Here is a 22,426-nt window from a genome sequence, read left to right on the forward strand (position 1 = left end):
CAGTAAAGACAATTTCTGTGTTTTATCATAATGTGTGTTTCTCATTGGTCATTGCCCTTACACTATTGCCATGTGTGCCAGAGGGAGCTGAGGCTGTAATTAGGGTTGAGAGGCAGAGTGACGGACTGAACATACAAAAGCAGCTCCTTCGGGGGTATTGCTACACTAGCATGCATTAGAAGATTGTTAATAACATTCCATCTATTCAATAAACAGTGCTGCGCTATAAAAAAAACTATGAATAATAATAAAAGTGTAAACTAAAAATGGTAATCAATAAACATATATTGCTGAAAGTTCATATATAGTATCTGTGACTGATTCAAGTGAATTAAAAAAATCAATACATCAACAGTGAAAAAATCCAAAGTGCTTGTTCTTTTCTCCACCAGTCTCACAGGTTGCTCACCTCACATCTGAATAAAAATCAGCAGTGTTCCCCTCTGGGGATAATAGAGAAGGCTGGCGGTAATCACTTTCCTCTTTCAAATCACTTATTCCCATGGGAGAAAAACCCTAATCATCCCACCAGATATGATGTATATGCAAAAGAAGAAAGGCAGAATCTAGTGCTCTTCATTTAAAATTCATTAGGAGGCCAGTGATGGGACGTTGTGTGTGAGTGTGTCGGGTGTCCTACTTCTGAGTCTGAAGTAGAAGCTGTTATGCTTAAAGGTAAGGAGGAGAAAGGCGCTGCAAACACTACCAAAGCTATGACGGATCCTGAAGGATTGGGAAGCGTTAGTGTAGTGCCCCCCCCCCCCCCCCTCAAACCAGAGCTACTACAAGAGCTGACAGAGCAAGAGGGAATGCCGCACGCGAAGAGGGTTCCAACCTGGTCCAAGACTATAATGGACAATTAGAGGAATGTGGGGGGTTCCCCACATTGGGGGACCCTGCCCGCAGTTGATTAAAACAGATGCCCAGCTGACTTTACACCCTTATGATAATGAATGGCCCCCTCTGTCTTCATCCTCCTCTTCACTCACCTTGAATATGAATGCAAATACATCCACTGTTCAAACTGCAATTATTATTATTATTATTATTATACAGGATTTATATAGCGCCAACAGTTTGCGCAGCACTTTACAACATGGGGCAGACAGTACACTTACAATACAAATCAATACAGGAAGGATCAGAGGGCACTGCTCATTAGAGCTTACAATCTAGAAGGGAGGGTCAAGTGGAAACAAAAGGTAATAACTGTGGGGGATGAGCTGATGGAAAAAATGAAAATACAGTTGTTAGGTGTGGGTAGGATAGGCTTCTCTGAAGAGAAGGGTTTTCAGGGATCTTCTGAAAGCTAATAAAGTAGGAGATAAGCAGACAGATTGGGGTAGGGCATTCCATAGGATTGGAGAGGCTTTGGAAAAGGCCTGGAGGTGAGCATGGGAGGAGGTGACAAGGGAGCTAGAGAGCAGGAGGTCTTGAGAGGAACGAAGAGAGCGAGTAGGTTGGTATTTAGAGACTAAGCTAGTGATGTAGCTGGGGGCGAAATTGTGGATGGCTTTGTATGTAGTTGTTAGAATTTTGAATTTAATTCTTTGGCCGAGCGGAAGCCAGTGGAGGGATTGACAGAGAGGAGTGGCAGACACAGAGCGATTGGTAAGGTGGATGAGTCTGGCAGCGGCATTCATAATGGATTGAAGAGGTGATAGACTATGTAGAGGTAAGTCAATGAGAAGGGAGTTGCAGTAGTCGAGGCGAGAGATGACTAGTGAGTGAATTAAGAGCTTTGTTGTGTCATTGGTTAGAAAGGGGCGTATTTTGGAGATGTTGCGGAGGTTGAGGCGGAAGGATTTGGACAGTGATTGGATGTGTTGCTTGAAGGAGAGTTCAGAGTCTAGGACTACACCTAGAACCTTGGCATGTGGGGATGGGCTTATAGTTGTGTCATAGATTTTGACAGAGACATCAGGGGAAGAGGCATATGGGGGAGGAAAAATTATAAGTTCGGTTTTGGCTAGATTGAGTTTAAGGAAGTGGTGTGACATCCAGACTGATATATCTGAGAGTAAATTACTGATACGTGAGGAGACAGAGGGAGTGAGCTGAGGGGTAGAGAAATAGATTTGGGTGTCGTCAGCGTAGAGGTGGTATTGGAAGCCATGGGAGGCTATCAGTTGACCCAGGGAGGCAGTGTAGATTGAAAATAGTAGAGGTCCAAGAACAGAACCCTGAGGGACCCCAACAGAGAAAGGAAGAGGAGAGGAGGAAGTAGAGTTATAAGAAACGCTAAAGGTGCGGTTGGATAAGTAGGAAGAGAACCAGCGAAGTGTACAGTCACGGAGACCAAAGGCGTGTAGTTTTTTGAGGAGGAGGGGGTGGTCAACCATATCAAAGGCAGCAGAGAGGTCCAGGAGTAGGAGTACAGAATAGTGTCGATTGGTTTTGCCCGTTAGTAGATCGTTTGTTAGTTTTAGGACACAGTTTCTGTGGAGTGTTGAGGACGAAATCCAGACTGAAGGGGATCAAGAAGGCCATTATCAGTGAGGTGGACGCATAGTCGGTTGTAGACCAGACGTTCGAGGAGTTTGGATAAAAAGGGGAGCAAGGAGATGGGGCGTAGGTTGTTAAGGTTGGATGGGTCCAGTGAGGGCTTTTTAAGTCTGGGTCTGACAAGTGCATGTTTTAGAGAGTTAGGGAAGGTGTCAGAAGAGAGGGAGAGATTGAAGATGTGGGTTAGAGAGTGTAGTATAGGGCCAGAGGGTGAACGTAGCATTTGTGAGGGAACAGGATCCAGAGGGCAGGTGGTAAGGTGGACATTAGCAAGTAATTTAGCAACTTCGTCTGTAGTGGTGGGGTTGAAAGAGGAAAATAATGATTGTGCCTGTGGGCATGAAGTGTAAAGCGTGGAGGGTGTCGGCACAGTAGAGATCTCAGCGTGAATAGTATCAATCTTCTGTTTGAAGTGATTGGCGATCTCCTGTGCAGTGAGTGAGTTGGCGGGTGGAGGCGGTGGAGGACAAAGTAGAGAGTTGAAGGTGGAGAAGAGTTGACGGGGACAGGATGATAAGTTGCTAATGAGAGTGGTAAAATAGGTCTGCTTGGCAGAGAGGAGGCTGGAATTGTATTTTTGGAGGGCAGATTTATATTGGTTGAAATCTCTCTGGGACTTAGTCTTACTCCACAGGCGCTCCAGAGCACGACTATGTTTTTTCAGACTTCTAGTATCATCTGTTTGCCAAGGTTGAAGGGGTCTGGGCTTGATTCTGTGTGTAGTGAGGGGGGCAAGTGAGTTCAGTGAGGCTAGAAGTGAAGCATTGTACACAGAAGTGGCTAGGTTGGTGCAGGATAGGGGTGAGATTTTGTCGTAGAGGTTGTTGATAGCAGAGTAGAGAAGAGAAGGGTTGAGATGACGTAGGTTTCTGCGGGTAACTTTAAGGTGGTTGGAGGGAGAGAAGGTGAAGGAAAGGGAGAGAGTGAAACTAATAAGGTGGTGATCAGAGAGAGGCAGTGGATAGTTAGAGAGGTTGCATGGAGTGCAAAGGTGAGAGAACACAAGGTCAAGGATATTGCCTTCTGAGTGAGTTGGAGCATGTATCCACTGCTTCAGGTCAAAGGAGGATGTTAGGCTAAGAAGTTTGGAAGTGGAAGGAGTGTTAGTATTAATAGGGATGTTGAAGTCCCCGAGAATGAAGGGGAGAACACAGTTGAGGAGGTCTTTGAAACAACATTAAGGGACGTTTACTCTGATACAACACTGTTCCTCTTTCCCTGCTTACAGGCCCGTTACAGGCCATATGGGAAGAGGTGGTTCATATACGTGGGGATCTTCAAAACATACAGGAACATACTAAGGCATTAGAAAGCCAGGTTAGTGGCATAGAGGATACTTTTCCTCCGTTGGTAACAGAGATGAAGTCTGCTACACGCAAGCTTAATACTACTATTTCTAAAGTTGAAGACATGGAGAACCGTTTACGTGGTAATAACATTTGGGTACTGGGCATACCAGAGAGGGCTGAGGGTAATGACCCAATTAAGTTTGCTGAACAGTGGCTCATTGAAATCCTTGGCAAGGAATATCTTTCTTCATTACTTATAGTAGAACGGGCTCATCGGATCCCTTACTCAGTTTCAGAAACCGGGAAATACACCACAGGCTTTTTTAATACGCCTTTTAAATTATTGAGACAAGGAGAATATTTTACGAAGAGCGTGAGTATTAAATGACATTAGATATAATGGATCCAAAATTATGTTCTTTCCCGACTTTTCACCAGAGGTTCAGAAACGAACGGTAAATTTTCAGGGAGTTAATAAACGCCTGCTACTCCAAGGGTTAAAATATTCTATGCTCTATCCTGCTCGCTTGTGGGTGGCTCGTGAAGGCAATGTACATGTATTTGAAACACCCCAGGATGCACAGGACTGGTTTGACGGTCAAGTTAAAAATTAGACCTTGGGACGATGGGCCCATTCTATTAGGAAAATCATATAAAGCTGGTTGTGGGGATAATGGTGCACATTTAAATATAAGCCAGGTTATCGGAGGCTTAATCAGCGATAGCCAATAGATGTTTTTTTTTTTCCTTTTTGGTGGCTTTCTCCCGTGTGGAACTGTTGTGTGTTTTTTTTTCTTTTTTTTTGTGGGGGGTTCCTACAATTTATTATCTTTTATACCTGTTGTGCTATCTATTATTGTACTTAGTGCGGGTTGGCTGGCTAGTAGTTTAATTTTACTTTTGTACTTATGGTAAATCGATCAATTCAATTTTTTTTCTTGGAATGTTAGGGGAATGAGTAATCCTTTAAAAAGACAATCTGTCTTTGACTATGTTTCCTCTTATCGCTCTGCCCTCGTCTGTCTGCAGGAGACACATGCCACATGCAATGTGACTAGATTTTTGAAACGTCGTTCTGTTCAAGAAGCATATCATTCTGTCTTTACCTCCCATTCTCTGTTTTAGTCTATACTTGCCATAAGACGTAAATGGCAAATATATTTTTTTACAATGTAAGTTGGATGAACTTGAGTTAATTCTGGCTGATATATATACAGTATCTCACAAAAGTGAGTACACTCCTCACATTTTTGTAAATATTTTATTATATCTTTTCATGTGACAACACTGAAGATATGACACAATGCTACAATGTAAAGTAGAGAGTATACAGATTGTAAAACAGTGTAAATTTGCTGTCCCCTCAAAATAACTCAACACACAGCCATTAATGTCTAAACCGCTGGCAACAAAAGTGAGTACACCCCTAAATGAAAATGTCCAAATTGGGCCCAAATAGCCATTTTCCTTCCTCGTCATCATGTGACTCATTAGTGTTACAAGGTCTCAGGTGTGAATGGGGAGCAGGTGTGTTAAATTTGGTGTTATCGCTCTCACGCTCTCATACTGATCACTGGAAGTTCAACATGGCACCTCATGGCAAAGAACTCTCTGAGGATCTGAAAAAAAGAATTGTTGCGCTACAGAAAGATGGCCTAGGCTGTAAGAAGATTGCCAAGACCCTGAAACTGATCCGTAGCACAGTGGCCAAGACCATACAGCAGTTTAACAGGACAGGTTCAACTCAGAACAGGCCTTGCCATGGTTGACCGAAAAAGTTGAGTGCACATGCTAAGCATCATATCCAGAGGTTGTCTTTGGGAAAAAGACATATGAGTGCTGCCAGTATTTCTGCAGAGGTTGAAGGGGTCAGCCTGTCAGTGCTCAGACAATATGCTGCACACTGCATCAAACTGCTCTGCATGGCTGTCATCCCTGAAGGAAGCCTCTTCTAAAGATGATGCAAAAGAAAGCCCGCAAATAGTTTGCTGAAGACAAGCAGACTAAGGGCATGGATTACTGTATTGTACTGGAGTACTGTGTCCTGTGGTCTGATGAGACCAAGATAAACGTATTTGGTTCAGATGGTGTCAAGCGTGTGTGGTGGCAACCAGGTGAGGAGTACAAAGACAAATGTGTCTTGCCTACAGTTAAGCATGGTGGTGGGAGTGCATGAGTGCTGCCGGCACTGGGAGCTACAGTTCATTGAGGGAACCATGAACTCCAACATGTACTGACATACTGAAGCAGAGCATGATCCCCTCCCTTCAGAGACAGGGCCGCAGGGCAGTATTCCTATATGATAACGACCCCAAACACACCTCCAAGACAACCACTGCCTTGCTAAAGAAACTGAGGATAAAGGTGATGGACTGGCCAAGCATGTCTCTAGGCCTAAATCCTATTGAGCATCTGTGGGGCATCCTCAAAAGGACATCCACCAGCTCCGTGATGTCGTCATGGAGGAGTGGAAGAGGACACCAGTGGCAACCTGTGAAGCTCTTGTGAACTCCATGCCCAAGAAGGTTAAAACAGTGCTGGAAAATAATGGTGGCCACACAAAATATTGACACTTTGGGCCCTATTTGGACAGACATTTTCACCTAGGGGTGTACTCACTTTTGTTGCCAGCAGTTTAGACATTAACAGTTGTGTGTTGAGTTATTTTGAGGGGACAGCAAATTTACACTGTTATACAAGCTGTACACACTACTTTACATTATAGCAAAGTGTAATTTCTTCAGTGTTGTCACATGAAAAGATATAATAAAATATTTACAAAAATGTGAGGGGTGTACTCACTTTTGTGAGATATTGTATATATATATATATATATATATACACACACACATACATACATACATACATATACATACACCACCTCCATATAAACCAGAAATACTTTGTCAGTTTATTTCCTTTGCAGGGGCCTCCCCCCAGGTGCCAATATTGGTACTTGGAAATTTCAAAAATGTAATTGATCTGAAGCGGGACAGATGCCCAGCTCCAAGGTCAATGACCTCTGAACACCTTTCCCCTCCTGGAAGACTATGCAGGGAATTAAGGCTCTACGACATGTGGAGGAGGTTACATCCTAAAGAATGTGCTTTTACTTGCTTTTTTAAAACACATAACTCATTATCCAGGATTGATTTAGCTCTGTGTTAGGTAGATCTTATACCATGCATAGCAGATGCTAGTATAGAACCTCGAGGAATTTCAGATCACTCCCCTCTGATAGTCAACTTAACATCAGGGCATCGGGTGGCCAATATGCCATGGCGGCTGAACCCCTTTTGGCTTGAATTATTTCTCAAAGGAGGATGCTATTGCTGCTCGCATTATGGATTTCTGGTCTCTTAATTTGGGCTCTGCTCCCATACAGGTTGTATGGGATGCTCTCAAGGCCTATCTTCGGGGACTGTTGATCCAAAACATTAGTGTCATTAAAACTGCTTCCCGTAGAGAGCTTGAACTTGCAAAGGCCTATACCTCTGCAGCAGAAGCCCTATATATCCAGGATCCCCCTCCTGATGCCCAACAGGAATGGCTTTCATCTCAAAAAAGGCTGAATGAACTGTTGGAATCCAGGGATCTTCCAGCCCTTTCAGTGGAACAGGGGGTGACCCTCAATGCTCCACTGACTGGAATTGGAGAGTGCGGTGGCTAGTTTTTCTAATTCCAAAGCTCCAGGGACTGACGGTCTCCCTATAGAGGTCTATAAAAAAAATATAACAAGAAGATGCTTCCTGCCCTTCTTAATACATTAAATGAGGCCTTCCATATAGGTCAGCTTCCAGACAGTATGGGTCACACTGTTATAACAGTTATACCTAAAAAAGATAAAAATCTGTTACATCCTGAATCCTATAGACCAATTTCCCTACTGTCTACAGATGTGAAAATTCTTGCCAAAGTACTCGCTACCAGATTAAATAAGGTTATTAAACATATTATTCACTCAGATCAGGAAGATTAATGCCCAACATGTCAACAGCAGTTAATATTAGACGTGCATACTTAAATATGTAGGTTCCGGCCCTTGACTATACGAATTGTGCCTTTCTGGCACTGGATGCAATAAAGGCCTTTGATGGTGTTGAATGGCCTTACCTATGGGCCATTCTGGAAAAATTCGAGCTTGGTTCTAATTTTTGCCAATGGGTACGGTTGTTATATGCAGCTCCTATGGCATCAATTAGGGTTAACAGTCTCCAATCTTCTAGTTTCAGACTTTGCCGGACACTAGGCAGGGGGTGCCCATTGGCCCCCCTGCTCTTTGCCCTAGCTATAGAGCCCTTGGCATGTCTTATGCGGGACTCATCTGATGTTACTGGTCTGATTAGGGGAGATAGAGGAAAAGTTATCATTCTATGCAGATGATCTTCTTTTTCTGACTAATATCAGTTCATCTTTATAGGCAGTAATGAAATATGTTAAGGAGTTTGGTAGGTTTTCCGGGTTAGGCATAAATTGGGAGAAGTCTGTGTTGCTGTCCTTAGATCCTCCCCCGGACCCACTACCATCCTCAATTACTCAGCTCAGGGTTGTGTCTTCTATAAAATACTTGGGGATAGTTATTTCTGATTCCCCTCAGTCGTATATTGTAGATAACATACTTACACTACTCGCTAGATTCTAAGACCAAAGCAAAATCTGGCATAAACTCCCTTTCTCCTTAATAGGCCATATTAATCTAATTAAGATGATATGGATGCATCAGCTTTGTATCTTTTACATAATGTTCCGATCTGGATATCTTTATGGATTTTTACTAAGATTAATAGTATATTTAGGTGTTTATTATGGCGGAATAAAACCCCTCATATCAAATTGGAGACTCTTCAACATCCCAAAAATGTGGACTTGACGTTTTTTCGGGAGCAGTGATTTTAATAATGCTTAAAGTGAAACAATAAAAGTGTAATATCCCTTTAAATTTGGTACCTGGGGGGTGTCTATAGCATACCTGTAAAGGGGCGCATGTTTCCTGTGTTTAGAACAGTCTGACAGCAAAATGACATTTCAAAGGGAAAAAAAGTCATTTAAAACTACTCGCGGCTATTAATGAATTGCCAGTCCGACAATACACATAAAAGTTCATTGATAAAAACAGCATGGGAATTCCCCACAGGGGAACCCCGAACCAAAATAAAAAAAAAAAATGACGTGGGGGGTCCCCCTAAATTCCATACCAGGCCCTTCAGGTCTGGTATGAATATAAAGGGGAACCCCGGCCAAATTTTTTTTTTAAAAATGGCGTGGGGTCCCCCTCAAAATCTATACCAGACTGTCATAAACCAGATGTGACCAGAACTGTATGACTGCGACAGAGTGAACCAGACATAAATAGGTAAAAGTAAGTTTATTAAGGAAAATGCATATGTGAACACACCACCAATACAGAGCGAACAACCAAACAATCAGTGATATTAAACCAACCAGCATATGTAGCAAGAGGGAGTACCAGAATCGTAGTCAAGCCAGGCCGGGGTCATAAACAGGGAATCAGTAACTGGGAATGGAGATAAACAGGACAAGAGAGGATGGATGGATTACATGAGGGACGGGTCAGGTACAAGGCTCAGACTCCAGGGTCCAGGGTTCAGGTAATGGACAGGAAACAGGATCAACAGGTACCAGGAATCAGGCTTCAGGTTCAGGCTTCAGGTATCAGGAATCAAGAATCAGGAATGAGGAATCAGAGTAACAGGATACAGGTCAGGGCTCAAGGAACAATACCAGGGCAACGTAAGTGTGCAATTGCCGGGTATTTATACTACAGTTCTGCTAATTAAAGTCAGATGACACCTGTCTGCAGAGGGGAATACCTGCTCCATACTGCCAGTATTCCTCCGCTGGTGGACGCCAGTACTGCGGCCTAAAAGTGATAGAATACTTGCAGGAAAGAGCTCTTCTGACAGCTCCGAACTGCCAGGAGACACCTGCTGGTGGACCTCAGTGCTGCATGCCAAATGATTGATATCACCAGCGGAGGAGACCTTTCCTGACAGTACCCCCCCTCGAAGGAGCGACCTCCGGACGCTCCAACTAGCCGTTCCTGGGGAAAGTGCATGGTGTCTGGCCGGGCAGTAGGTACCTCAAGCTGGGCAGCAAGCAGTGGCACATCAGGCTGGGTAGCGGACAGGAACACACCAAGTTGGGCAGCGGGCAGGAACACTCCAGGCTGGGCAGCGGACAGGAACACTCCAGGCTGGGCAGCGGACATGAACACTTCAAGCTGGGCAGCAGGCATGGGCCCTTCAAGCTGGGCAGCAGACAGGAACACTTCCAGCTGGGCAGCAGGCACAGGCACTTCAAGCTGGGCAGCAGGCACAGGCACTTCAAACTGGGCAGCAGACAGGAACACTTCCAGCTGGGCAGCAGGCACGGGCACTTCAAGCTGGGCAGCAGACACGGGCACTTCAAGCTGGGCAGCAGACACGGGCACTTCAAGCTGGGCAGCAGGCATGGGCACTTCAAGCTGGGCAGCAGGCACGGGCACTTCAAGATGGGCAGCAGACAGGAACACTTCCAGCTGGGCAGCAGGCACGGGCACTTCAGGATGGGCAGCAGGCACGGGCACTTCAAGATGGGCAGCAGGCACGGGCACTTCAAGATGGGCAGCAGGCACAGGCACTTCAAGATGGGCAGCAGACAGGAACACTTCAAGCTGGGCAGCAGGCACGGGCACTTCAAGATGAGAAGCAGAGACAGGAACACTTCCAGCTGGGCAGCAGGCACGGGCACTTCAAGATGAGAAGCAGAGACAGGAACACTTCCAGCTGGGCAGCAGGCACGGGCACTTCAGGCTGGGCAGCAGGCACGGGCACTTCAAGATGGGCAGCAGGCACAGGCACTTCAAGATGGGCAGCAGGCACAGGCACTTCAGGCCGGGCAGCAGGCACGGGCACTTCAGGCTGGGCAGCAGGCACGGGCACTTCAAGATGGGCAGCAGGCACGGGCACTTCAGGCTGGGCAGCAGGCACAGGCACTTCAGGCTGGGCAGCAGGCACAGGCACTTCAAGATGGGCAGCAGGCACAGGCATCTCAAGATGGGCAGCAGACAGGAACACTCCCAGCTGGGCAGCAGGCACGGGCACTTCAAGATGGGCAGCAGGCACGGGCACTTCAGGCTGGGCAGCAGGCACGGGCACTTCAGGCTGGGCAGCAGGCATGGGCACTTCAGGCTGGGCAGCAGGCACGGGCACTTCAAGCTGGTCAGCAGGCACAGTGACTTCAAGATGGGAAGCAGAGACAGGAACACTTCCAGCTGGGCAGCAGGCACGGGCACTTCAGGCTGGGCAGCAGGCACGGCACTTCAAGATGGGCAGCAGGCACGGGCACTTCAAGATGGGCAGCAGGCATGGGCACTTCAAGATGGGCAGCAGGCACGGGCACTTCAAGCTGGGCAGCAGGCACGGGCACTTCAAGATGGGAAGCAGAGACAGGAACACTTCCAGCTGGGCAGCAGGCATGGGCACTTCAGGCTGGGCAGCAGGCACGACCACTTCAGGCTGGGCAGCAGGCACGGGCACTTCAAGATGGGCAGCAGGCACGGGCACTTCAAGATGGGCAGCAGGCACTTCAGGTTGGGCAGCAGGCATGGCCACTTCAGGCTAGGCAGCAGGCACGGGCACTTCAGGCTGGGCAGCAGGCACGGGCACTTCAGGCTGGGCAGCAGGCACGGGCACTTCAGGCTGGGCAGCAGGCACGGGCACTTCAAGCTAGGCAGCAGGCACGGGCGCTTCAAGCTAGGCAGCAGGCACGGGCACTTCAAGCTGGGCAGCAGGCACGGGCCCTTCAAGCTGGGCAGCAGGCACGGACACTACAAGCTGGGCAGCAGGCACGGGCCCTTCAAGCTGGGCAGCAGGCATGGGCCCTTCAAGCTGGGCAGCAGGCACGGGTACTTCAGGCTGGAAAGCAGGCTCATCAGACTGGAGAGCGGGCACATCAGGCTGAAAAGCAGGCTCATCAAGCTGGAAAGTAGGCACTGGCACCTCCGGCTGGAACACTGGCTCCTCCGGCTGGAACACTGGCACCTCCAGCTGGAACACTGGCACCTCCAGCTGGAACACTGGCACGGAGACTTTGGGCTGGAAGGCAGGCATCAAGACATCAGACTGGAAAGCGGGCACATCAGACTGGAAAGTGGAGACATCAAGCTGGAAGGCAGGCACCGAGACATCCGGCTGGAAGGCAGGCACCGATACATCAGGCTGGAAGGCAGGCACGGATACATCAGGCTGGAAGGCAGGCACCGATACATCAGGCTGGAAGGCGGACACATCTGACTGGAAGGTAGGCACGTCAGGCTGGAAGGCAGGTACATCAGGCTGGAAGGCAGGCACCGAGACTTTGGGCTGGAAGGCAGGCATCGAGACATCAGACTGGATAACAGGCACTGGGATGTCAGACTGGGTTGGATTAGCTGGTGCGGAGGCAGGTTGGGTTACTGGCAGGATCGTCTTGGTTGGAAAAAACTTTTGTTTTTTCTTTGGCTTAGCCACTGAAGCTCTGTAGGTGAGGGGTGCAGCAGATTGGAAAGGAGGATTGGGATATGGTAGAGAAGATGTAACAGTAGCTGGAGGAAGTTCCTGTGGGTTTGTAGGCAGCTGAGAAGAGGCAGGTGGGTTGAATGCAGGATACAGGTACAGGGAGCAGAGACTGGATATGAGTATTTGGTTGGCAGCAGCATATACTGAGCTGCAACTGAGGTTGACATGGGTGATGGGGAAACATACATTTGGGTAGGCTGGTGTTTGGTCGCAGAGGTGGTTTGTTTGGCTGGAGCTGCTTGCATCATGTCAGACCATGCTGAAAGTATAGGTTGTACAAACTGTGCTTTTAAATCTCCCTGTCTAACAAAAGACTGAGCAGACACAATGCACTCCGCAATCACCTGTGGGGAACAGGCTGAATAGTGCTCACAAAAATCGGCTGGATAATCTTCAAAAAGCCATACTAGGGATACAACACGATTCATCACGGCCCTCTGGAATACAGGGCAAGGCCAGCTCAGTACATATCTTGATCAAAGGAGGCACCTCCTCAAACAATATATAACCCTGATCGACCAGGGAGTGAGCCAAATGTATAGTGGCAAACAACTGGTCACTAGACCATCCTTTCAAAGCCTGGCGGCAATAAACACAACTTTCAGATGCCAGCAGAGAAAATTAAATAACCTCATCGGCATTCATGTTTGCAACCAACTGAATCAAAATGGTTCCCCTGTGCAGCCACTTCTGGTCAGGGATGGCCCTGGTATTCTGTCATAAACCAGATGTGACCAGAACTGTGTGACTGCGACAGAGTGAACCAGACATAAATAGGTAAAAGTAAGTTTATTAAGGAAAATGCATATGTGAACACACCACCAATACAGAGTGAACAACCAAACAATCAGTGATATTAAACCAACCAGCATATGTAGCAAGAGGGAGTACCAGAATCGTAGTCAAGCCAGGCCGGGGTCATAAACAGGGAATCAGTAGCTGGGAAGGGAGATAAACAGGACAAGAGAGGATGGATGGATCACAGGAGGGACGGGTCAGGTACAAGGCTCAGAGCCCAGGGTCCAGGGTTCAGGTAATGGACAGGAAACAGGATCAACAGGTATCAGGAATCAGGAATCAGGAATCAGGAATCAGGAATCAGGAATCAGGAATCAGGAATCAGGGTAACAGGATACAGGTCAGGGCTCAAGGAACAATACCAGGGCAACATAAGTGTGCAATTGCCGGGTATTTATAATACAGTTCTGCTAATTAAAGTCAGGTGACACCTGTCTGCAGAGGGGAATACCTGCTCCATACTGCCAGGATTCCTCCGCTGGTGGACGCCAGTACTGCGGCCCAAAGGTGATAGAATACTTGCAGGAAAGAGCTCTTCTGACAGCTCCGAACTGCCATCAGACACCTGCTGGTGGACCTCAGTACTGCATGCCAAATGATCGATATCACCAGCGGAGGAGACCTTTCCTGACACAGACCCTTCAGGTCTGGTATGGATTTTAAGGGTAACCCCGCGCCAATATTAAAAAAAAAAGCGGCGTGGGGTCCCCCCAAAAATCCATACCAGACCCTTATCCAAGCAGGCAACCTGGCAGGCCACAGGAAAAGAGGGGGGACAAGAGAGCGCCCCCCCTCCTGAACCGTACCAGGCTACACGCCCTCAACATTGGGAGGGTGCTTTGGGGTAGCCCCCCAAAACACCTTGTCCCCATGCTGATGGGGACAAGGGCCTCATCCCCACAACCCTTGGCTGGTGGTTGTGGGGGTCTGCGGGTGGGGGGCTTATCGGAATCTGGAAGCTCCCTTTAACTAGGGGACCCCCAGATCCCGGCCCTCCCCCCTGTGTGAAATGGTAAGGGGGTACAAAAGTACCCCTACCATTTCACAAAAACTGTCAAAAATGTTAAAAATGACAAGAGACAGTTTTTGACAATTCCTTTATTTAAATGCTTCTTCTTTCTTCTATCTTCTTTCTTGTATCTTCCTTCAGTTTCTTCCTCCATCTTCTTCTTCTTCCGGTTCTTCTGGTTCTTCCTCCGGTGTTCTGGTCCGGCATCTTCCTCCGTGGCGTCGGCGTCTTCTTATCTTCTTCTCCTCGGGCCGCTCCGCATCCATGATGGCATGGAGGGAGGCTCCCGCTGTGTGATGTTTCTCTCTTCATCTTTTTCTCTTCATCTTTTTCTCTTCATCTTCTTCTCTTCATCTTCTTGTCTTCATCTTCTTTTTGGGCAGATTCGCATCCATGATGGCATGGAGGGAGGCTCCCGCTGTGTGACTCTTCTCCTCTTCTGACGGTTCTTAAATAACGGGGGAGGGGCGGAGCCACCCGGTGACCCCGCCCCCTCTGACGCACAGGGACTTGACGGGGACTTCCCTGTGGCATTCCCCGTGATGTCAGAAGGGGGCGGGGTTACGTAACGGGTGACCCCGCCCCTCTGACATCATGGGGAATGCCACAGTAACTCCCGTTAAGTCCCCGTGCGCCAGAGGGGGGCGGGGCGACCCCCATTATTTAAGAACCGTCAGAAGAGGAGAAGCGTCACACAGTGGGAGCCTCCCTCCATGCCATCATGGATGCGGAGCGGCCCGAAAAGAAGATGAAGACAAGAAGATGAAGAGAAGAAGATGAAGAGAAAAAGATGGAGAAAAAGATGAATAGGGAAGCGTCACACAGCGGGAGCCTCCCTCCATGCCATCATGAATGCGGAGTGGCCTGAGGAGAAGAAGGGAAGAAGACGCTGACGCCGACGCCGCGTAGGAAGATGCCGGACGAGAACACCGGAGGAACAACCAGAAGAACCAGAAGAAGAAGAAGATGGAGGAAGAAACAAGAAAGAAGAAAGAAGACAGAAGAAAGAAGATAGAAGAAAGAAGAAGCATTTAAATAAAGGAATTGTCAAAAACTGTCTCTTGTCATTTTTAACATTCTTGACAGTTTTTTTGTGAAATGGTAGGGGTACTTTTGTACCCCCTTACCATTTCACACAAGGGGGAGGGCCAGGATCTGGGGGTCCCCTTGTTAAAGGGGGCTTCCAGATTCCGATAAGCCCCCCTGCCCACAGACCCCCACAACCTCTGGGCAGGGGTTGTGGGGATGAGGCCCTTGTCCTCATCAACATGGGGACAAGGTGTTTTGGGGGTACCCCAAAGCACCCCCCCAATGTGTAGGGCATGTGGCCTGGTATGGTTCAGGAGGGGGGGCGCTCTCTCACCCCCCTCTTTTCCTGCGGCCTGCCAGGTTGCGTGCTCGGATAAGGGTCTGGTATGGATTTTTAGGGGGACCCCACACTATTTTTTTTTTATTTTGGCCGGGGTTCCCCTTAATATCCATACCAGACCTGAAGGGCCTGGTATGGAATTTAGGGGGACCCCCCACGTCATTTATTTTTTAAAATTTTGGTTTGGGGTTACCCTGTGGGGAATTCCCATGCCGTTTTTATCAATGAACTTTTATGTGTATTGACGGACCGGCAATTCATTAATAGCCGCGAGTAGTTTTAAATGACTTTTTTTCCTTTGAAATGTCATTTTGCTGTCAGACTGTTCTAAAAATGGAAAACATGCGCCCCTTTACAGGCATACTATAGACACCCCCAGGTACGAAATTTAAAGGGATATTACACTTTTATTGTTTCACTTTAAGCATTATTAAAATCACTGCTCCCGAAAAAACGGCCGTTTTTAAAACTTTTTTTTGCATTGATCCGTGTCCCCTGGGGCAGGACCCAGGTCCCCAAACACATTTTATGACAATAACTTGCATATAAGCCTTTAAAATTAGCACTTTTGATTATTCATGTTCGTGTCCCATAGACTTTAACAGTGTTCGTGTCTTCGAACGAATTATTTGCCTGTTTGCAAGTTCTGGTGCGAACCGAACAGGGGGGTGTTCTCCTCATCACTACTGGTGACCCCACAATAGGGATAAAACGTTTTCATGGAAGGGAGTTTAATAAGACATGTGGCCACTCACTAAAATTAGAAGAAAAGAGGTTTAATCTTAAATTGCGTAGAGGGTTCTTTACTGTAAGAGCGGCGAGGATGTGGAATTCCCTTCCACAGGCGGTGGTTTCAGCGGGGGGACATTGATAGTTTCAAAAAACTATTAGATAAGCACCTGAATGACCACAACATACAGGAATGTACAATGCAATACTGACATATAATCACACACATAGGTTGGACTTGTGTCTTTTTTCAACCTCACCTATAACTGTAACTATGCAAGATAAAAAAACTTCTGCTTTTACAACTTCCTTAACGAATGCAATAAATCCAAATAGTTAACCTAACAAATCCATCCGAAACAAAATGAAACACATATTTTCATTCTGCACATGTCTAATTGAAATTATACCTACTGCTGTCAAAAGCTTAGACCATTCTTATATATGTTACAATCATAAATATTATAGTATAAGTTATTTGTCAAAAAAAAAAAAAAAAAAAGTGCAAGGTTTTTGCCTAAGGGAAAAAAACTAAACATTTATTCCGTATAGGCTTTGTATTACAGATTTATAGAGTTGTAATGTGTTCATCTAAACAGGTTATGAACTGTACCAAAATATGTGACATTCAATGGAAATGAAAGGGAAACAATCGTGCTTTGGGGTATGAATCATTTTCCCTTTTGAAATTATGTTTTCAGTGTTCTTACATCACATACACTAAAAAATTGTTAAGTCTTTATTGAAGCCTGTACAAGTACAAAATGAAAAGTTTATCAAGCCCTTAGGTTTTGGAAGAGATGAACAATTTATTATTTCCCATATTTGTGCAGCGCACATATATTACATACATTGCAGCCTACCAAGATCCACTCTGTAAAAGAGCCAGAGGAGTTTGCATTTTAATATCCATCATTCAGGCATACATTCACATTCTAGGAAAATGTTGCATCAGGCAAATTAGCCGACTGATGGACTTCAGTCTTGCCGTGTAAAAATTCTAATCATTTATTCACCAAGATGCCTAAAACTCAGATCTGGCTTAGTCACCTTCAATGGCATATGTCAGAATGACAGAACCTACATTACTGGACAAAGCAGGTCAAAACACTGACACAGTGTAAATTCTTATCATGTGGTGGAAAAACCCTACTGTCTCTAATTAGAATGCCCCAATGAGATCCTTTTTTCCTGCCAGAAATGGTTCTCCCAGTGTCATTTACCACTAGAGCTGGGCCGAACACCCCCCGGTTTGGTTCGCACCATAACTCTTGAGTATTGCTGAAGTTCGGACCGGAACTCCAAACCCCATTGAAGTCTATGGGACCTGAACAGGAAATATCATAAGTCACCATTTTTAAGGCTTATATGCAAGTTATTGGCCATAAAAACAGTATGAGGGTCTGGGTACTGCCCTGGGGGACATGAACAATGCAAAAAACTTTTAAAGGAGCAGTGATTTTAATGGTGCTTCAAGTGAAACAATACAAATGGAAAATTCCTTTGAATGTAGTGCCTGGGGGGTCCACTTAGTCTGCCTGTAAAGTGACGCATCTGTACCGTGTATAGAACCTGCTGCAGCAAAGCTGCCACATTTAAATTGATTTTGAATGAAGATAAGGCATTGGTCATGAGGAGGCAGGGAAGGAGCTGGTTATGGTCTGGGTGGTGAGGTAATGTATAAGCTGTTAACTCTCTCTACTCTAAATAGATACATTGATTGACAGTTAAATGAAATGGAAGTTCATAGCATATACTTTCATTTTATAACATCAGCAGTGTAAAAACAAAAGCAAAAAATAGTTCCTTTTAACAATCCAATATAGGCGTAACTGGAAAATCTCCTTTCATGTTGTGAGTGCTGCTTATCTGCAGGCCATCTTTTAACAACTTCCTGGATTCCTTGCATGCTTCTTTGCAGTCTCTCCTCTGCTATTTGCTTCCAATTCCTTTGATATACATATCCCACGGTACCTTGCTGCAAGCAGTGATTCCTGTATTGATTCCGCCTCCTGAAACTCCTCTCAGCACCTAGGTAGTTCAGAAGGCAGGCTCTATTAATTCTGTGACAAAGCAGTGGCTACTAACAGGGCATAGTGAATATCTGTGACCAAATTCAAGGAAGAAAATGTGTGGGATTCTTCACAGTTTGCAAACTTCAAGATTGTTCAGAGTAATAGGAGTAGGTTAGAAATAACTGAACTATATTGTGGGAATTAATATAATGATTTTACTTTTTGATACATAGTTACATAGTGGGTAAGATAAAATAGTTCAAGCTGTATGTCTGTGTGTGTTTCTGTTGCTACCAATTTCCATACCCCTGTACATTGTGTTCACTAAAAACACATCTACTGTAAATCGTTTTTTAATCTACCTACACTCTTTGATGACACCACTAACTTTAGTAGGGTGTTCCACATCCTCCTCTTATGCAGTTTAAGATTGAACTTCTCTTACAACTTCATTGTGTGGTTTCATGTCTCCTTTAGAGGCCTTGGCTTAAAAGAGAAGTATGAGTTTCCTTTTTTTTGCCTAATCTTAATCCTTGTGAGCTGCTAGTACCTACAACTCTTTCCTGCACTCTCAGAAGTGCAACCTTTAAAGAAAGATAATTAAAAAAGATAATTACTTGTGGGAGGGACTACAGTCTTCTCTGGAGTGCCATGCTGACCATAGGAGTCTGGATCCACCCCCTTCCTTCTCCCCTGTTTGATTGATGTTGGCTAGAGGCTCTCTGTTCACTCCCAAGACTTCACATAGCATAGCATAGCACAGCTCCTCTCCCTTCTCCCTTCTAGGCAGACAAACCTGAACACACAAGCTTTCAGCAATAGCAGCAACACTTCTGTGAGGAGAAGGAAGGAGGGACTGAAAGAGGGTGTGGACTGCAGGAGTTGTATCCGCCCCATGTCAACTTTCAAACACAGATTGGATCGTTACAAATTCCTGACACTTCAAGGGCATATCCTGCATGAATGAAAGGACTAGGGAAAGAAAGAAAGGGCATGGAAGCATTAGGGTAATATGTACTATTTATTTTTGCTTTCCTATACTTCTCTTCTAAATAATTTTCTGCCAATAAACCAGCCATCACCGCCGATGCTGATTAATTTCGACCCTGGCATCATTGTGATGAAATGAGGCAGAGCTTCCAATACATCACTTCCTGCCACATCACTTCCTGTGATTGGAACGCATGCCGGCTCCTGGATGCGGTGGAGCAGCAGTGAGAGTTCCTAAATATTGTTTGCGGGCTGTATTAGTGCTGATGGGGCATTGTATAATGCAAGAGGCCATTTCATCTGTTTTTATGTCCTTTATACTTTTTTAACCACTTGACATCCGGGCCATAGCCGATTGACGGCTACAGCGCGGACCTCAATTTCCGGGAGGCCGTCATATGACGGCCTCCCCTTTCCTCGCTCCCCGATGTGCGCTCGTGAGCATGGACACAGCCAACCTTGGACACAGCCAATCACAGATCGCTGTAAATGGCCATTTACTACGCGATCGGCCTGGCAAATGAGAGATGATCTCAAATGTAAACATATGAGATCATCTCTCATTGTCGGCTCTCCCTCCTCACACAGAGACTGCGTGTGAGGAGAGAGAATCATACAGCGATCTGTGCTTCAGTGAGTTTAACTGCATGCATTACAGTGCCAAAACAGTGCCCAAACAGTGCCCCATCAGTACAGTGCCTATTTGGGATATGTGCCCGCCTGTGCCAATTGGTGCCCACCTGTGCCAATCTGTGCCCACCTGTGCCCACCTGTGTCCACTTGTGCCAATCTGTGTCATCAATGATCAGTGTCCATCTGTGCACATCTTTGCAATCAGTGCACATCTGTGCCACCTCATCAGTGCCCACCTGTGCCAATCAGTGCCCATCTTAGCTGCCTCATCAGTGCACATCTGTGCAATCAATCAGTGCACATCTGTGCCGCCTCATCAGTGCCCATCTGTGCCACCTCATCAGTACACATCTGTGCCACCTCATCAGTGCACATCTATGCAATCAATCAGTGCTTCTGTTCCGCCTCATCAGTCCCTGTCTGTTCCGCCTCATCAGTGCCCATCTGTGTCACCTCATCAGTGCCCATCTGTGCCACCTCATCAGTGCCCATCTGTGCCATAAATCAGTGCCCATCTGTGCCATAAATCAGTGCCCATCTGTGCCGCCTCATTAGTGCACATCTGTGAAATCAATCAGTGCCCATCTGTGCCGCCTCATCAGTGCCCATCTGTGCTGCCTCATCAGTGCACATCTGTGTAATCAATCAGTGCACATCTGTGCTGCCTCATCAGTGCACATCTGTACCACCTCATCAGTGCACATCTGTTCCATCTCATCAGTGCCCCTCTGTGCCACCTCAGTGCCACCTCATCAGTGCCCATCAGTGCAGGCTTAGCACACACCTGTGTAGTCACATCACCACCAGCAACCATGTCCAAAAGATGCTTTTATGCCGAGGAGGTGTACCAAATACTTTCCCAGGCCGACGAGAGCAACAGGGAGTTCTCTTTTTTGGATTCCCTTTCAAACTCGGATTCTGAGTCAGACGTAAATTATGAGCCAGTCCTCAGTAGTGGAACACTGAGTGACTCAGAGGAGGAAGATATTCTGCCTGCCAAACGATGAGTGAGGAGGCAGTGGCATCCACCAGCACCGCAGAGCCATCCACCAGCACCGCAGTGCCATCCACCAGCACCGCAGTACCTCAGCAAGAAAGGCCAAGGACCCATGCCAGCCTTCCCTATGCCCTTCAGAACCCCTTCCTCCTAATTCAGGAGAAGCCAACATTCCCCCCTTTCACTGCCCAGCCAGGAGTCCAGGTGGACACAGAGAATTTTTCCCCAATCAATTTTTTTTATTTCATTTTTACAGAGGACATGCTATCAACAATTGTGGCCCAGTGTAACCTGTATGCACAGCAATTTATTTTAAATAATCCAACGTCCTATTATATCCATCCCTACGAGTGGAGAGACCTAACAGTGGAGTTGAAGGTTTTTTTAGGCCTCGCATTTTGTATGGGACTCACCAAAAAAACACTTTGAACTCCTATTGGTCAATCTACCCCATCCACCACATGCCAATCTTCTCCAAGGTAATGCCCAGAACCAGATACCTCATGATAATGAGGTTCCTCCATTTCAATGATAATACCCAGTGCCCTCCCCGAAATGACCCAAATTATGACAGGCTTTTCAAAATCCGGCCACTACTAAATTATTTTTCAGAAATATTCCCCCAGCTGTTTACCCCGGACCAACACATGGGTGGATGAGTCCCTTGTTAAATTTAGCGGCAGGCTTAAAATCAAACAATTTATTCACAGCAAAAGGGCCTGCTATGGGGTGAAGGTATACAAATTTATGTGCCTGAGTCACAGGGTACATATATGCCTTAAAAGTGTACCCAGCTGCAACCCCCTAATTACCCAGACTACTTAGAATCAAGCAGAAAAATTGTTTGGGACCTTATATACCCCCTACTGGAGAAAGGCTACCATTTATACAGAAACAACTTCTACACATCTCTGCCCCTGTTCCACAACCTTCACCGGAAGAAGACACCAGCATGTGGCACCATAAAAAAGAACCAGAAGGGCTTTCCTCAAAGTCTTGTCAATAAGAAGTTGAGAAAAGGAGAAACGGCAAGTCTGCAAAACAAGTCAATTTTGGCAGTGAAGTGGAGGGACAGAAGGGATGTCTTCATGTTGTCTTCAATCCACAGTAATACCTTCGTGGAAATCCCCAGAAGGAATGGCCCCATCCAAAAACCAAAATGCATCTATGAATATAATTTGTTCATGGGGGGGAGTGGACTTTAATGACCAAATGCTCAAACCCTACCTTGCCACAAGACGGACATACCATTGGTTTAAAAAAGTCGCAATTTATTTTTTTAAATTGGCCATATGCAACTCATATGTCATTTACCGCAACTCCACCCAAAACCCCAAACGCTTCCTTGGCTACCAGGAGGAAGTTTTCACTGCCCTTATATTCCTGAATGGCCCACCAGAAAACATCCGATCAGATGTTCTTTGTCGACTCTCTGAATGCCACTTTCCCGATAAAATCCCTCCCAAACCAACAGGCCAACAATGTAAAAAAAATGTAAGGTGTGTACCAGAGCAGGAGTCAGAAGAGACACATC

Source organism: Aquarana catesbeiana, linkage group LG10, assembly GCF_042186555.1.
Source record: "Aquarana catesbeiana isolate 2022-GZ linkage group LG10, ASM4218655v1, whole genome shotgun sequence".
Classification (NCBI taxonomy): domain Eukaryota; kingdom Metazoa; phylum Chordata; class Amphibia; order Anura; family Ranidae; genus Aquarana; species Aquarana catesbeiana.